Source organism: Meles meles, chromosome 13 (genome assembly GCF_922984935.1).
Source record: "Meles meles chromosome 13, mMelMel3.1 paternal haplotype, whole genome shotgun sequence".
NCBI classification, from domain to species: domain Eukaryota; kingdom Metazoa; phylum Chordata; class Mammalia; order Carnivora; family Mustelidae; genus Meles; species Meles meles.
The window spans coordinates 20155823-20172219 of record NC_060078.1 but is presented as its reverse complement, the minus strand read 5'-3'; positions in this window follow the sequence as shown (position 1 = coordinate 20172219).

The following is a 16397-nucleotide window of genomic DNA, read 5'->3' as shown; positions in this document are numbered from 1 at the left end:
TCATCCATTTTGAGTCTATTTTTCTGTGTGGTGTAAGGAAATGGTCCAATTTCATTCTTCTGTATGTAGCTGTCCAATTTTCCCAACACCATTTCCCAACCATTTGTTGAAGAGACTGTCTTTTTTCCATTGGACTTTCTTTCCTGCTTTGTCAAAGATTAGTTGACCACAGAGTTGAGGATCCATTTCTTGTTTGTCTATTCTGTTCCATTGATCTATGTGTCTGTTTTTCTGCTGGTACCATACTGTCTTGATGCTTATGGCTTTGTAATAGAGCTTGAAGTCTGGAATTGTGATGCCACCAACCTTGGCTTTCTTTTTCAACATTCCTCTGGCTATTCAGGGTCTTTTCTGGTTCCATATAAATTTTAGGATTCTTTGTTCCATTTCTTTGAAAAAAATTGATGGTATTTTTGATAGGGATTGCTTAAATGTATAGATTGCTTTAGGTAGACATTTTCACAACATTTTTTCTTCCAATGCATGAGTATGGAACGTTTTTCCATCCCTTTATGTCTTCCTCCATTTCTTTCATGAATACTTTATTTTATTTTATTTTTCTATTTTTTAAAATTATTTTATTTTATTTTTCATTATTATCTGAGTACAGATTCTTTGTCTCCTTGGTTATGTTTATTCCTAGGTATCCTATGGTTTTGGGTGCAGTTGTAAATGGGATCAACTCCTTAATTTCTCTTTCTTCTGTCTTGCTGTTGGTATATAGAAATGCAACTAATTTCTGTGCATTGATTTTATATCCTGACACTTAACTGAATTCCTGTATGAGTTCTAGCAGTTTTGGAGTGGAGTTTTTTGGGTTTTCCAAATAAAGTATCATGTCATCTGCAAAGAGTGAGGGTTTGACTTCTTCTTTCCTGTTTCAGATGCTTTTAATTTCTTTTTGTTGTTTGATTTCTGAGACTAGAACTTCTAGTACTATGTTGACTAGCAATGGTGATAGTGGACATCCCTGCCGTGTTCCTGAGCTTAGGGGAGACGCTCTCAATTTTTCCCCGTTGAGAATGATATATACTGTGGATTTTTCATAGATGGCTTTGATGATATTGAGGTATGTACACTCTCTTCCTATAGTGTGAAGAGTTTTGATCAAGAAAGGATGCTGTACTTTGTCAAATCCTTTTTTAGCATCTACTGATAGTATCTTATGGTCCTCATTCTTTCTTTTATTAATGTATTGTATCATATTGATTGATTTGCATATGTTGAACCAACCTTGCATCCCAGGAATAAATCTCACTTGGTCATGGTGAATAATCGTTTTAAGGTACTGTTGGATCCTATTGGCTAGTATTTTGTTGAGAAAATTTGTATCTATGTTCTTCAAGGATATTGGTCTGTAATTCTCCTTTTTGATGGGGTCTTTGTCTGGTTTTGGGATCAATGTAATCTGGCCTCATGAAATGAGTTTGGAAGTTTTCCTTCCATTTCTATTTTTTGGAACAGTTTCAGGAGAATAGGTATTAATTCTTTAATACCTATTTATTATCTTTAATGTTATCTTTAAATGTTTGGTAGAATTCCCCTGGAAAGCTTTCTGGCCCTGGGCTCTTGGTTTTTGGGAGGTTTTGATGACTGCTTCAACCTCCTTACTTGGGTAAGGGTCTCTTCAGGTTTTCTATTTCTTCCTGGTTCACTTTTGATGGTTTATATGTCTCTAGGAATGCATCCATTTCTTCCAGATTGTCAATTTTGCTGGTGTATAGTTGCTCATAATATGTTCGTATACTTGTTTGTATTTCTTTGATGTTGGTTGTGATCTCTCCTCTTTCATTCATGATTTTATTTATTTGGTCCTTTCTCTTTCTTTTTGACAAGTCTGGCCAGGGGTTTATCAATCTTATTAATTCTTTCAAAAATCAGCTCCTAGTTTTGTTGATTAGTTCTACTGATCTTTTGGTTTCTATTTCATTGATTTCTGCTCTGATCTTCATGGTTTCTCTTCTCCTGCTAGTTTTAGGTTTACTTTGCTGTTCTTTCTCCAGCTCCTTTAAGTATAGGGTTAGGTTGTGTACTTGAGACCTTTCTTGTTTCTCGAGAAAGGCTTGTATAGCTATATACTTTCCTCTCTTGACCACCTTCGCTGTGTCCTAAAGATTTTGAACAGTTGTGGTTTCATTTTCATTTGTTTCCATGTATTTTTAAAATTCTTCTTTAATTTCCTGGTTGACCCATTCATTCTTTAGTAGGATGCTCTTTAGCTTCCATGTATTCGAGTTCTTTCCAGCTGTCCTCTTGTGATTGAGTTCTAGTATTAGAGAACTGTGGTCTGAAAATATGCAGGGAACGATCCCAGTCTTTTGGTACCAGTTGAGACTTGATTTGTGACCCAGGATGTGATTTATTCTGGAGAATATTCCATGTGTGCTAGAGAAGAATGTTATTGCTTTGGGATGGAATGTTCTGAATATATCCGTGATGTCCATCTAGTCCAGCAGGTCACTTAAAGCCTTTATTTCCTTGTTGATCTTTTGCTTAGATGACCTGTCCATTTCAGTAAGGAGGGTGTTAAGGTTCCCTACAATTATTGTATTATTATCAATGTGTTTCTTTGATTTTGTTATTAATTGGTTTATATAATTGGCTGTTCCCATGTTAGGGGCATAGATATTTAAAGTTGTTAGATCTTCTTGTTGGAAAGACCATTTAAGTATGATATAATGTCCTTCCTCATATCTTCTTATAGTCTTTTTCTTAAAATCCAATTTATCTAGTATAAGGATTGCCACCCCAGCTTTCCTTTGATGTCCATTAGCATGGTAAATTGTTTTCCACTCCCTCACTTTAAATCTGGAGGTGTCTGTGGGTCCTACATGACTTTCTTGTAGATAGCATATCAATGGATCTTGTTTTTTTATCCATTCTGATACTCTATGTCTTTTGATTGGGGCATTTAGCCCATTTACATTCAGGATAACTATTGAAAGATATTAATTTAGTGCCATTATATTGCCTGTAAGGTGACTGTTACTGTATATTGTCTCTGTTCTTTTCTGGTTTACTACTTTTAGGATCTCTCTTTGCTTAGAGGACCTTTTCAATATTTTCTGTAGGGCTGGTTTGGTGTTTAAATTTTGTTTGTCCTGGAAGCTTTTTATCTCCCCTTCTATTTTCAATGATAGCCTCATTGGATATATTATTCTTGGCTGCATATTTTTCTCATTTAGTGCTCTGAATATATCATGCCAGTTCTTTCTGGCCTGCCAGGTCTCTGTGGATAAGTCTGCTTTAATCTAATATTTCTACCATTGTATATTACAGACTTCTTGTCCCAAGCTGCTTTCAGGATTTTCTCTTTGTCTTCTTCTGCTCTAATCTTTATTTCACTTCTTCTACAGGCTTTAGGCTTCATTTGTTGTTCTTTTTCCAGCTCCTATAGGTGTAAGGTTAGGTTGTGTATTTGAGGTTTTTATCACTTCTTGAGGTAGGTCTGTATTGCTATATACGTCCCTCTTATGACCATTTTTGCTGCATCCTAAAGGTTTCGGACCATCGTGTTTTCATTTTCATTGGTGTCTATGTATTTTTTAATTTCTTCTTTGAGTTCCTGGTTGACCCATTCATTCTTCGCTAGCATGTTGTTTAACCTCCATGTATTTGTGGTCCTTCCAGAATTTTTCTTATGGTTGACCTCAAGTTTTATAGCATTGTGGTCTGAAATATGTATGATATGATCTCAACATTTTTTGTACTTGAGGCATGATTTGTGGTCTGAAATATGTATGATATGACTCAACATTTTTTGTACTTGAGGCATGATTTGTGACCTGGTATGTGATCTATTCTCAGAATGTCCCATGTGCACTTGAAAAGAATGTGTATTCTGTTGTTTTAGGATGACATGTTCTGAATATATCTGTTAAGTCCATCTGGTCCAGATGGGTGTCATTCAAAACCATTGTTTCCTCATTGATTTTCTACTTAGACGATGTGTCCTTTGATGTATGGGGCATGTTATAGTCCCCTACCATTATTGTAGTATTATCAGAGTTCCTTTATGTTTGTTATTGTTTTATATATTTGAGTGCTCTCATGTTGGGGGCACAAATATTTATAATTGTTAGATCTTCTTGTTGGATAGTCCCCTTTATTATAATACAGGGCTGTTCTTCATCTCTTATTAGAGTCTTTGGTTTAAAATCTAGTTTGTCGGTTATACATATTGCTACTCTGGCTTTCTTTTGACATCCATTTGCTTGATAAATGATTCACCATACCTCAATTTCAATCCGCAGTTGTCTTTGGGCCTAAAGTAAGTTTCTTGTAGGCAGCATATAGATTTTTTTTTAATCCAATCTGACATCCTGTGTCTTTTGATTTGAGCATTTAGTCCATTTTCAATCACAGTGATTATTGATAGGTATGTATTTAGTGTCATTTTATTAATTAAGTCATTATTTCTGGAGATTTTTTCTGTTCCCCTCTAGCCTTTGTCATTTTGTCACCATGTACATTTGAGTGATTATTGATAGACATGTATTTCTGTTAAATATTTTTTTCTGGAGATTTCCTTATTCCTTTCTAATGTTTTTCTCTTTGGGTCTTTCTTTCCCACTCAAAAAGTCCCCTTTTATTTTTCTTGCAGGGCTGGTTTCATGGGCATGAACTCTTTTAGCTTTTGTTTGTCTGGGAAATTCTTTATCTCTCCTTGTATTCTAACTGATAGTCTTGCTGGGTAGAATATTATTGGCTGCAGATTTTCCCCATTCAGCACATTGAATATACCATGCCATTTTTTTTTTTTTTCCGAATTGCCTCGTTTCTGTGTAGAGATCTGCAGCTTGCCTTATGTTCTTCCTTTGTAAGTAGGGCTTTTGTCTTGCCACTTTTAGGATTTTTTCACCACTATATTTTGCAAATTTAACTACAATATGTCTTGGTGTTGGTCTGCTTTATTGATTTTTATGGGAGTTCTCTGTGCCTCCTGGATTTATATGCCTGTTTCATTCCCCAGATTAGAGAAGTTTTCAGCTATTATTTCTCAAATAAACCTTCTGCTCCCTTCTCTCTCTTCTTCTGGGACTCCTATTATATGAATGTTACTATGTTTATCGTAGTCACTGAGTTCCCTAATTTTACTCTCATGATCCTTAATTCTTTCTCTCCTTTGTTCAGCTTCATTATTTTCATAATTCTATCTTCTATATCACTTATTCATTGCTCTGTTTCTTCCATGCTTTTGGTCATTGCATTCAGTTTATTTCAGTTATTACATTTTCTTCATTTTGACCTATTTTTTTAACTCTTTTATCTCCACAGTAAGGGTCTCCCTGATGTCTTCCATGCTTTTCTCGAGCTCAGTGAGTATCTTTATGATTTTTGCTTTAAATTCCCCATCAGACATATTACATTGTATCTATTTTGATTTTATCTCCAGTTGTGACCTTTTCTTACTCTTTTTGAATGAATTCCTCTGGCTTGGTATTTTTTCTAGGTCTTTGTCTTTTTCTCTGTGTTGGAGAAGCTTGTTATGTTTCCTGCTCTGGAAGGTAATTGCTTTATGAAGAAGAGGTCATATAATGCCCAGGGCTTAAAGCTTCAGGGAGTGTCTCTGGTGTGTACTGCATGTACAGCAAACACTGCTGCTGTGTTTTGGCTGCTATATCCCTCATGTCAGTTGTCTGCAGAAGTTCTCCTTGCCAGCAGAAGGCAGTGTTTGGACCTTGTCTAGAGTATGGTGAGTTTTAACTAGGTATGATGTTTTGCTTGTTAAATGAGACCTGATGCTACTTCTATTAGAACTGAAGCCTTGCAGAACTCTGTGGTTGGCAGACATGATGTATATAGGGGTTTGTGCTGGTCTCCTGGGGAATGAGCCTGCTATGCTGGTCCTATGACACACTTGCCTGAGAAAAGCAGTATCAGGAGAGCATAGGTTTGGGTGGGACTTGGTGTAAGCAGGTTAGGCAGCAGTATGGGTGCTGTGCTGTTTATTAAAGTTGGTTTACACTGAGGGGTGGGAGAAAGAAATTGTACCACCAGCTCCTTTGTCCCTAAAGAGGGGACCTCTTGCTTGCTGCTTTCAGGGATGTGCTCCCAGAGAAACAAATAATTTCCCCTTGTGTGTTCAATTTTTTTTTTTTTTGATCACTGTTTTCATGCTGTCTGTCTCTGGGTTGCTTGTCTGCCTGGAGCAGCACAGTACACTTTGGGCTGTATTCCAGCCAAGTCTCCTAATTTTCAAAACTCCAGGCTTTAGGGATGTGGTGTAGTCAGGGTCCTGTGCTGGTCTTCTGGTGGATGGTCTTGCCATGCTGGAACTGATTCAGGTTTGACCAAGAAGGGGAGTGGCACTGGGACGTAGGAAAGTGGGATATGAGGCAAGGCAGGCTAAATAACCAGTGTCCAGGTTAGCCTTAGCAGATATTTTTGTGCCCATGCTGAGGGGCAGGGGAGGGAAATGGCACCTTCTGGTTCTTTTGTTCCAAGAGAGGGAACTCTGTGACCAGCACATCTCACATATGTGCTCCAAGAAGAGCTAATATTCACTTCATGCCTTAGGCTATTTTCAGATAGTGTCATCTGCCCCAGGGTTGCTTGTGTGCCTTCTCTCCAAGAGCAGGACAGTACATTCAGGGCTCTATCCCAGCCAAACCCTTGACCTCTAATCTCCAGTCTTTGAGCCCAGCTAGTTGCAAAAACTCACAAAAAAATTTCCCAGCTAGTGGTTTTGGGGGAGTGTTATCTTTATGCATATCCTTGTGCATTCTACTCACTCACCTTTCTCTGCTCCATTTCCTCTACAGCACCCAAGATCTGTTTCTCTCCCAAACCATGTCTCTGCACTTTCTACTTTCTTTGATGTAGCATCTTTTTTCCTTCTGTTTGTGCACTTTGTTTTGTCAGTCCTCACATCAATTTCTTGGGTATTCAGAATGATTTGATAGTTAATCTAGCTGTATTCAAGGGAGAAGGCAAGCCTAGGATCCTCCCACTATGCCACCATCTTAGCTTCCCCTGCCAATCACACGTTTCTTAACTGAAATAAGTTTAACAAAAAAAATTAAATAAAGTTAATGCCTTTCCCCCCCAAAAAAACCCAGCTGTTCCTCACATCTGAAAAATGTGTTCCATGTTACCAAATTATTCAAACGAAGCAGAAATCTATCTTATTATATAAAATCTTCTGACTTTTTAATGTTAGCTTGAAGAAACAAACAAAAACCACCTGTTTCTCTTTTGGCCATGGGTCTACCAGCACTCAGTTTTTGTGTTAGTAGGTACTGGGGACAAACAAATATATTTCCTTTATTGTCTCCTCCATCCAGCATCAGCCAATAGTTCCTACAGTTCAGTTCCCTCTACTCCTTCTCCCTTCATCCTCAGCCATTGATAATGCCACTTATGAATTGCCTGGACTGTGAACTCTTTAAGAACATCCCTTCTTATTACATCCCCTCTCCACTTCCTCCTGTCTACCATAGTTTCTGGTACTTAACGGTGTCATGCATTTATTTGTTGATTCATATACTCACTCAACAAATGTTAAATAGCAGAGAAACAGAAGAGTTTATAGGCTAAATGAAAAGTTTTATAATAAGTATAATAAGGACTTGAACAAAAAATAAGCATAGTCCTGTGGGTTGCAAAGAAGGGGCACCTAATCCTAAACAAAGGGCTAGAGATTCCTCCCCTACCCCCCAGAGGAGGCAATATCTGAAAAAATTCTTTGATTCTTGAAGAAACTGGTTTTATCCAGAAAAAAGAAAAAAGTTGTGTGGAGCCATTCCAAGAAGAGAAAGCAGTCTGGTATGGGAGCTGATTCCAGAGCATTGGTTGGGAATGATGAATGATGATGCCAGAGGGTAGTCAGGATTGGTCAAGAAGAACTACATTGAAGGGGGCACCTGGGTGGCTCAGTCGATTAAGCATCTGCCTTCAGCTCAGGTTATGATCCCAGGGTCTTGGGACTGAGTCCCACATCAGGCTCTCTGCTCAGTGGAGAGTCTACTTCTCCCTCTCCCTCTCCCTGCCTTTCCACCTGCTTGTGCTTGCTCTCTCTGTCAAATGAATAAAATAAAACCTTAAAAAAAAAAAAAGAACTACATTGAATAAGTTCATGTGAGGCCAGCACACAATGCAAACTAATGCCTTTTTTTTTTTTTCCAATTGGTTTTTTTCCCCCCAGTCTATAATTTCTTTTAATTCTCTGACTGGGAAAATCTCACTTATCCTTTATGTACTAGTACAAATTCCAGTTTTTCTGGAAAGATGGTCTCAACCTCCTTCTAACCCTTATGAACAGAATTTGAATTGATTGAACCATTGTACTTTGCACATACTTATATTTTCATTCTAATTATTTTATTCTACATTTATTATTAGTTTTTCAGCTAGGCTGGGATCATTTAATGTTTTTAAAGTTAATTTCTTTTTAAGTTCATCTTGGTATCTAAAACATCATTAGATATTTCTTATTTGTTCCTTGAATGAATAGATTGTCATCAGCTTCTCAGAGGAAATAGCATTTTAGGTGGATGTTGAGAATAAGTAACATTAGACACACACACATGCATGAGGGATGGCATATTATGCAAATGGAATAGGAGCAAAGTTTTTTTCTTCTTAAAGATTTTATTTTATAAAGAGAGAGAGCACAATTTGGGGGTAGAGGGAGAGGGACAAGCAGACTCTGAGCTGAGTGGTGAGCCTGACCTAGGGCTTGATACCATGACCCTGAGATCATGACCTGAGCTAAGTTGGATGCTCAACCAACTGAGCCACCCAGGTGCCCCAGGAACAAAGATATTTCTTATTTTAAATCATTTTGGTTGAAATGACTGCCCAAGTGATTAGAAAGGAAAACAAAATTTTTTAAAAGATTTTATTTATTTATTTGAGAGAAAGAGTGAAAGAGAACATGAGAGGGGAGAAGGTCAGAGGAAGAAACAGACTCCCCATGAGCCCCAATGCGGGACTCAGCCCCAGAACTCAGAGATCATGACCTCAACCAAAGGCAATCGCTTAACTAACTGAGCCATCCAGATGCCCGAGGATAAAGAAATTTTGGTGGCATTTGCTAAAAGGAAGGCAGTCATGAAATTCCATTTCACACTGAATTCTTCCACTGCTTTGACCTATGTTCAAATATTTCTGAAAAGGTCAAGGTATTTATTTATGCTAGTGCAGTTGAATAGACAACTATGACAGGTCTTTCTTTCCTTATTGTGTGTATTTTAATACCCAGTTTATATTTGACTTTCTCTATACAGTCTTTTCCAATTATTGAAACCCTAGGGGCTCCTTTCTCTTTTCCAAATCCCTCTGGACTTTGTGCTGGTACGTTTTCCAATAAAGATTATAACCCCTGAAGGCATGCTTACTTCTTTTGTAATTGCATACTTTACTTTGATTTGTATCTATAAAATGACTTTTTTGGCATGCGGTTGATATTGTAAGACATCATATTTACCAAACATATGAATATAGAACAATATACATAGGTAGTTGACTCTTCATTTTGCCTTCTCACAGAATTATGAATATATGGAATCCTTACTAAGAAGGAAAAGAATCTCAAACTCTTCAGAAAAACAATAAGTTTAGAGAAAGTTTCACTCAAGAAATGTATTATTTTAAATGTTTCCTTTTGTTTAAAATATATTTGAAGACAATGGGAGATCAGAAATTTTATTTGATATTACACATGAAGCTTCTTAGAGCTCGTTTTTTTCTGGGCCTGATCTCAGAACAGTCTGAGATCGCTTGCTTGCTTTGATCTTCTTACTATCTGTAGTTTGATTCTGCCCTTAGGGTTTACATTCTCCTCTTTTTTTCTTAGGACACTAATAAAAATTTAGCTGATTGGAATGGCTCCTTTGAAATCAACTGGTACACTCCCTCTAGTCAATAGCACTCCAGTTTTCCTGATCTTGATTAAACGCTAATGAGAAACTTTTTGTAAAAGAGACTTTTCACCACCCTAGTATCTTGCAATAGAAAGGCGTGCCCAGGACTCCCCCTGGTGGTGATGGTCACTGGGGACCTAATGGGAATGTTTAGAATTTTGCATTTCTCACTAGGCTTTCCTTCCATGGGGTGGTTACTATTAGATGAGGTCAAAGGAAGAAAGGGGAAGGATGACATTTAGGAAAGTCATTTGGGTTACTTCTCTCAGTTTAAATTTCCAATCTCATCAACTTCGTGTGGTATGTTTATTGTTTTTGTCCTTTTTTAGTTACTTGTTCTTGGTCTTAGACTGTATCTATCAAAAGGTATATTAATCAAACCAACATTGTACTCAAATTATAGTTTTTGATCAAGAAAAAGGTTTCTTTGAATTAAAATGGTCATGGTTATGTAGTATTAATGATTCATACAGCATTATGATATGCTATCAGGTGAACAAGAATTGACAGTAGTGAACAATCCAGCATACTTTCCAGGTATTGGGCACTATATAAAAGACTTCATATGCATTTTATATGCATTCATCTTCATGACAGTGCTATGAGATAGTCCTATTATCCCTGTTTTACAGGGGCTCAAATAGGTTAATTGGTCAACTAAGGTCACACAGTGGAAAAGGTGGAGTCTTTAGCTCTCTGCTTTGTTAGGAAACTTCCAGGGTACTCACTGATGGTTAATGAATACTAAGAATGGTTTTAGTATACATATCCACTTAATTTTCCTCTTCAGCATTATAGTATGGTATAGCTTAATTTAAAACATCACTATTGTTACTGAGATTATGAAACCTTTCATATTCATATCAGGTATTTTTCATTATGCAATGAGAACATTATAGAACACCACTGATTTAACTTCTTGTCCTCTCTAGTGACATGATCAAGGTTGAATTCATGACCTTTTAAGTTCTGGCTAAAACAGTAAGGGCTAACCTCTTCTCCCTCGGTTTAATGCTAACTTTGTTTTCATCTGGTTAGTCAGGGATGACAACTGGATTTTATCTTACACATTAAAAATTAGGAAAAAAAATACTGAGAATACAATCATTCCACAAGAAGTTGCTGACATAACAAGTTTAGGTAGAACCAATCAGGGCCATGTTGGATGAGAGGGTAAGGTGGTCTCCGGTCTTCCAGACTTGAAACTTGCTTGCTTCTCTTCCCCTTCAAACACTTACTCATTCTGCCTTAACCTGGTTCTGGATTTTTGCCCCTTGTACTCTTACAGTGTTTGTACTTATCTCCTTCACCTCTTCTCTCTAATCATATTAATAATGGCCTGTTGTAATACCACCCTCTACCCCTCCTAAGAGTTGGGGGCTGATAAACCCTGTAAGGGCAGGGATTGTTTGAGTCTTGTTACTTACAGCCTGGCAAACAGTAGGCGCTGAGTAATTAGTTGTAAAAATTACTATAGAAAGACTTTATAATTAACAACAAAAACTGCTTTTTCCCCCAGGAAAAACTGGGGACCGTTTTAGAAAAATGTCCTGGGAATGTTAACAGAAGTATGCCAATATTCAATCGTTTCTCATATTATTTGTGTAGAAAACAGCTCTGAATCTTTTTGTACTAGCTGGGGACATGATTTTACGGTAAGGAAGCCAAGACAGTTTGTATTATGTGATTAGAAGGAATTGGCTTATGAGATTGTGAAGGCTGCTGACAAGTCCCAAGATTTGCAGGGTGAGTCAGCAAGCTGGGGACCTCAGAGATCCAATGGTGTGGTTTCAGTCCAAGGACTGGCAGGCTTTGGAGACTCGGGAAGAGCAGATGTTTCAGTTCAAAGGCAGTCAGGCAGGAAGAATTCTTCCTCTGGGGAGGGTCAGCTTTTTTGTTCTATTCAAGCCTTCAGCTGGTTGGATGAGACCCACTCAACATTAGGGAAGACAATCTGCTTTAGTCTATCAATTTAAATGTTAATCTCATCTAAAAACACCCTCATGAAAACAATTAGAATAACATTTGACCCAATATCTGGGCAGTCTGTGGTTTGGTCAAGTAGACATATATAACTAACCATCACAGAGGCCCATGGAAAATTATTTCTTCAAGTAGCAGAGCAGGGATTTTAATATGTCTGATTTAAAGGGCTATAATTGTTGTGTCAGGACACACACTGCCTCCAAAGAGGTAATAAATGCAATTAGAAAGCCTTCCAGGTTGACAAACTTCAAAATTTTTAGTCTTTTTCATAGCAGCTTCCCCCCCCCCCAAAAAACACATTCCTAAAGCAATGTCCACAGATTTTAAATATTGTAAGTACCATAATTTTTCCCCAATTATAATGCATCATGTGCATACTGTCCTGAAACAAGCTGATTTGGGTAGTAGGATTCGTTGGTTTTTATACTAGAGTTTTGGCATGTAGGTATTGATTAGACTAAATTATACAGCTAATCTTGTCAGGGTAAGATAGCTACTTAGTAAATTTTCCTAGTAAGCATGTCCAAAGGTATATATACTGGATGTAAAGGAGCAAATTTGAAAAAAGGAAAGATAAGCAGGACTCGGGGGTAGAACAAGACAGAAATATTGACTTTTGGGGGATTACCATTTTATCCTTTTAAAATTACATTCAAATTTCTTACTAATTAAAACAAGTCTTTATTGAGTACCTGCTCTGTGCTTATAATTGTTCTGGATACTGGGTATATTATAATGATTAATTTTTTTTTAAGATTTTATTTATTTATTTGACAGACAGAGAGAGATCACAAGCAGGCAGAGAGGCAGGCAGAGAGAGAGAGAGAGGGGAAAGCAGGCTCCCTTGCTGAGCAGAGAGCCAGATGCGGGGCTTGATCCCGGGACCCTGAGACCAAGACCCGAGCCCAAGGCAGAGGCTCAACCCACTGAGCCACCCATGCGCTCCTGTAATGATTAAAATTTGAAAATTTTTCTTTCTCAGGGGTTCAAAAAAAAGTGAGTCATGTAGCATGACCAAGGACTTTGGTGAACAAGATGACAAAAGCATAAAGGAGTAACAAAGCCATAAACTGCTAACTGCTGTAAGTGACTAGCCTCTTGGGGGTACAAATGTACTAGAGGAACAGGGACTTGAGTGCATATACTGGAGGGCAATGTTTTGAGAAATGTAATTTACGGTTTAATATTTTTATTATCAGAGAATCTACACTAGGTGGCATCCAGGGTCAGAATGGAAGCGGTAACCAGCAATGGAAAACCAATGTATTTTAGCTTCTGTGCTAGAAGCAACTTCCCAGTGGATCCTAGAAGAAATAGTATTAAAAAAGAACTGGTTGCTTAAGTGATGATCAAAATGCTCTCCATTTGAAGAGACATAGAGATGAAGAGATTGGGGAAAGGGTTATGTGATGACTCCAGGGCAATTGCAAGTTGGGAAGATGAAGGCTGAAGAATTTTAAAAGTATAAAATAATGGTATTAAAGTGAATACATAGCCTTCTTGTCTAGAATGAAGGAAGCCTGTATCAAGAAAGTTTCGGATAAAGAAAAAGGCTTTCCGTGCAGGTGGAGTACATAAATGAAACTTTCATGGTTGGGAGATTTTGAAATATAACAGATTTAGCTAAGTGTAATGGATGATAGGGCTGTTAAGAGACATAATCTCTTTTGTCTATCTTGAATATGGAATTACATCAGCCACTCACTGCCTAACCCAATAATGAAAATGTTAGTAGACAGGATTACCAGCAGAAGAAATAATTTATTCCCTAGTAATGAGCATGTAGGCAGGTGGGCAATATCCACAATTATTTTAAACATAAGGCTGGAAATCTATGTGACTCTCTCCTTACTAATCAAAACAACTTTTGAACTCAGGAAAACCAGATCTTAACAGAAATTAACCTCTACTTATCTGTAAGAGAAAGACTGAAAGAACAATAGTCTATCCTCACAGGTAACAGAGGCGGCTGAAAAACTTAGTTTACACAATGTCTGGCTGACATTCTGAGCTTGGCATTCTACTCATGTTTGAGGTTGTACTACCTTTTTGTTATTCAGATTTTAGGGGTAATACCATATGGATACCCCTAATCTATAATCCTAACTATATTCACCAATTTATTGATTAAAATCTTAATCCCAGTCTTTCCCCTTCATCATAATTACTGGCAATTTAATTAACTTATGCCATTGTTTATGAAATACTTAAGTCCACAAAAATATAGATTTTTCTCAGGAAAGGCATATACCCAGTTAACAATGATCCTTTCTAAATTTCTGTGTTGTATATTTTAATGCTTTAAATAAAGGATTAAGACGGATAGCCATTATTCTTAGTTTGGGCCCATTCTATGATGGTACATCTGAATGGAAATAATAATGATTTCTTGGGGTGCCTGGCTGGTTCAGTCGGTTGAGCATCTGCCTTGGGCTCAGGTCATGATCCCAGAGTCCTTGGATCCTGCCCCGTGTCAGACTCCCTGCTCAGTGGAGAACCTGCTTCTGCCTGCCATTCTGCCTGCTTGTGCTATCTCTCTGTCAAATAAATAAAATAAAATCTTAGAAAAAAATTCATTCTTTAAAAAATGATTTCTTATACATTTACTTTGCATGAAACCTCAACACATTGTAATCATATGTGAAAATTTTCAAATATATAAACTATCAAAATGAATAAAACTGTATTGTTTTTTTTTAAATATTTTATTTATTTATTTGACAGAGAGAGATCACAAGTAGGCAGAGAGGCAGGCAGAGAGAGAGAGAGAGAGAGGGAAGCAGGCTCCCTGCTGAGCAGAGAGCCCCATGCGGGACTCGATCCCAGGACCCTGAGATCATGACCTGAGCCGAAGGCAGCGGCTTAACCCACTGAGCCACCCAGGTGCCCCAAAACTGTATTGTTTTAATACCCTAATAAAACATTAAGTCCCAGAACTTTAGATAGGATCACGGGTTAGTGTTTCCCAGGCTTCTAGATTTCATGTAGTTTAAAAAAAAAAAGAAAAAAAAAGTGGGGACCAATACAGAGCTGTCAACTTTTTATTTTGCCAAGTAAGGATACTTTAAAGCAACTAATAATACTACCAACATTTCATAAAAGGATATTTTGATACCATAAAAGTTGGAATGATCTTATAATAAGAATTAAATTCAAGCTGATTACCTACCAGCCTTTTACTTTTTTCCCCCTTCTGGATGCTGAAAATTTAGGGTTGTCCTAAAATTTGCAAATAAATTGCCTAAAATGCCATTTTCTCCAACCATTTTAAATAGAGGCTGAGAGGTGAGTGGCTTTGCCTGAAATCAGCTTGTGTTAAACTCAGAGAGGAAGCACAGCTTCTGACAACTAGTAGATAATACACTCTCACAGAAACATAATCACTAAACATGTTGCTAATTAGGAACCTTAATCAATGTTTATCTTAAAACCAAACCAAACTCAAATCCTTCATAACCAATGAAAATTCAAATCCACTTACTTTGTAGTATAAAGACTTGTTATACGCAGCCATACATATTATAATTTAAGGAAAACCCCAAATCATAAATTATCGTGATTATATAACCTACATCATAAATGATATAATCTTATCTGTAAGCTTTTAATTATCCAAAATGTTTCATTCTCATTCTCATAGATCATTCCATGATCTATGGAAGATGCTTAATAAATATCTGTTGTACTAACAGAGTGCCACTTTCAATCACTGCAAAACAAGTTTCGTCCTAACATTAGAAACTCTCAACTTAGCATGGAATCCTATTTTGGAAATCACTGGAACACTAATGTATAGAGGAAAAAAAGATAGTGATGGTGTTGGGGAACCCAATTTGCCTGATTTCTCAAATGAAAAAGCAATCAGATACTTCATGTGCTTAAATGAGAACAGTATTTCCACACAATGATTTTTGTGTAAAAAATCACATTAATTTAACCACACCCACTTAACTTTTTTAGGTTAAGTAACAGGAGAGTTTTAATACTCTAAAGGAATTCTAGTTCAAGAGCATGAAACAAAATTTTAACATGACCCTGAGGATACATTTATCTAATTATTTTGGACTAACAAAATTCTACAGTAGATGTGCATTTCAATCAGGCGATCACCTCTAATTCTACCATAAACATACACATAATCTTATTCCTTTGAAAAATAGTTTTGCGAATGGCATTAATTCCCTCCCCACCCCCCCCACCCCCCCCTAGCTATAAAAATGCATGACCAATGGGGTGCCTGGGTGGCTCAGTGGATTAAGCCGCTGCCTTCGGCTCAGGTCATGATCTCAGGGTCCTGGGATGGAGCCCCACATCGGGCTCTCTGCTCCGCAGGGAGCCTGTGTCCTCCTCTCTCTCTGCCTGTCAAATTAAAAAAAAAAAAAAAAAAATGCATGACCAATAGTGTAATTTCAAATTTAAAATTAAAAATACAGTTTAGTCTGTTAAAGGGATGCCCCTTTATCAGAAACTGGGAGATCATGGATTTATTTTTCCTTAAAACAATCAACCTTTGAAAGCATGATGCTTCTTTTGCAGACCCACTCA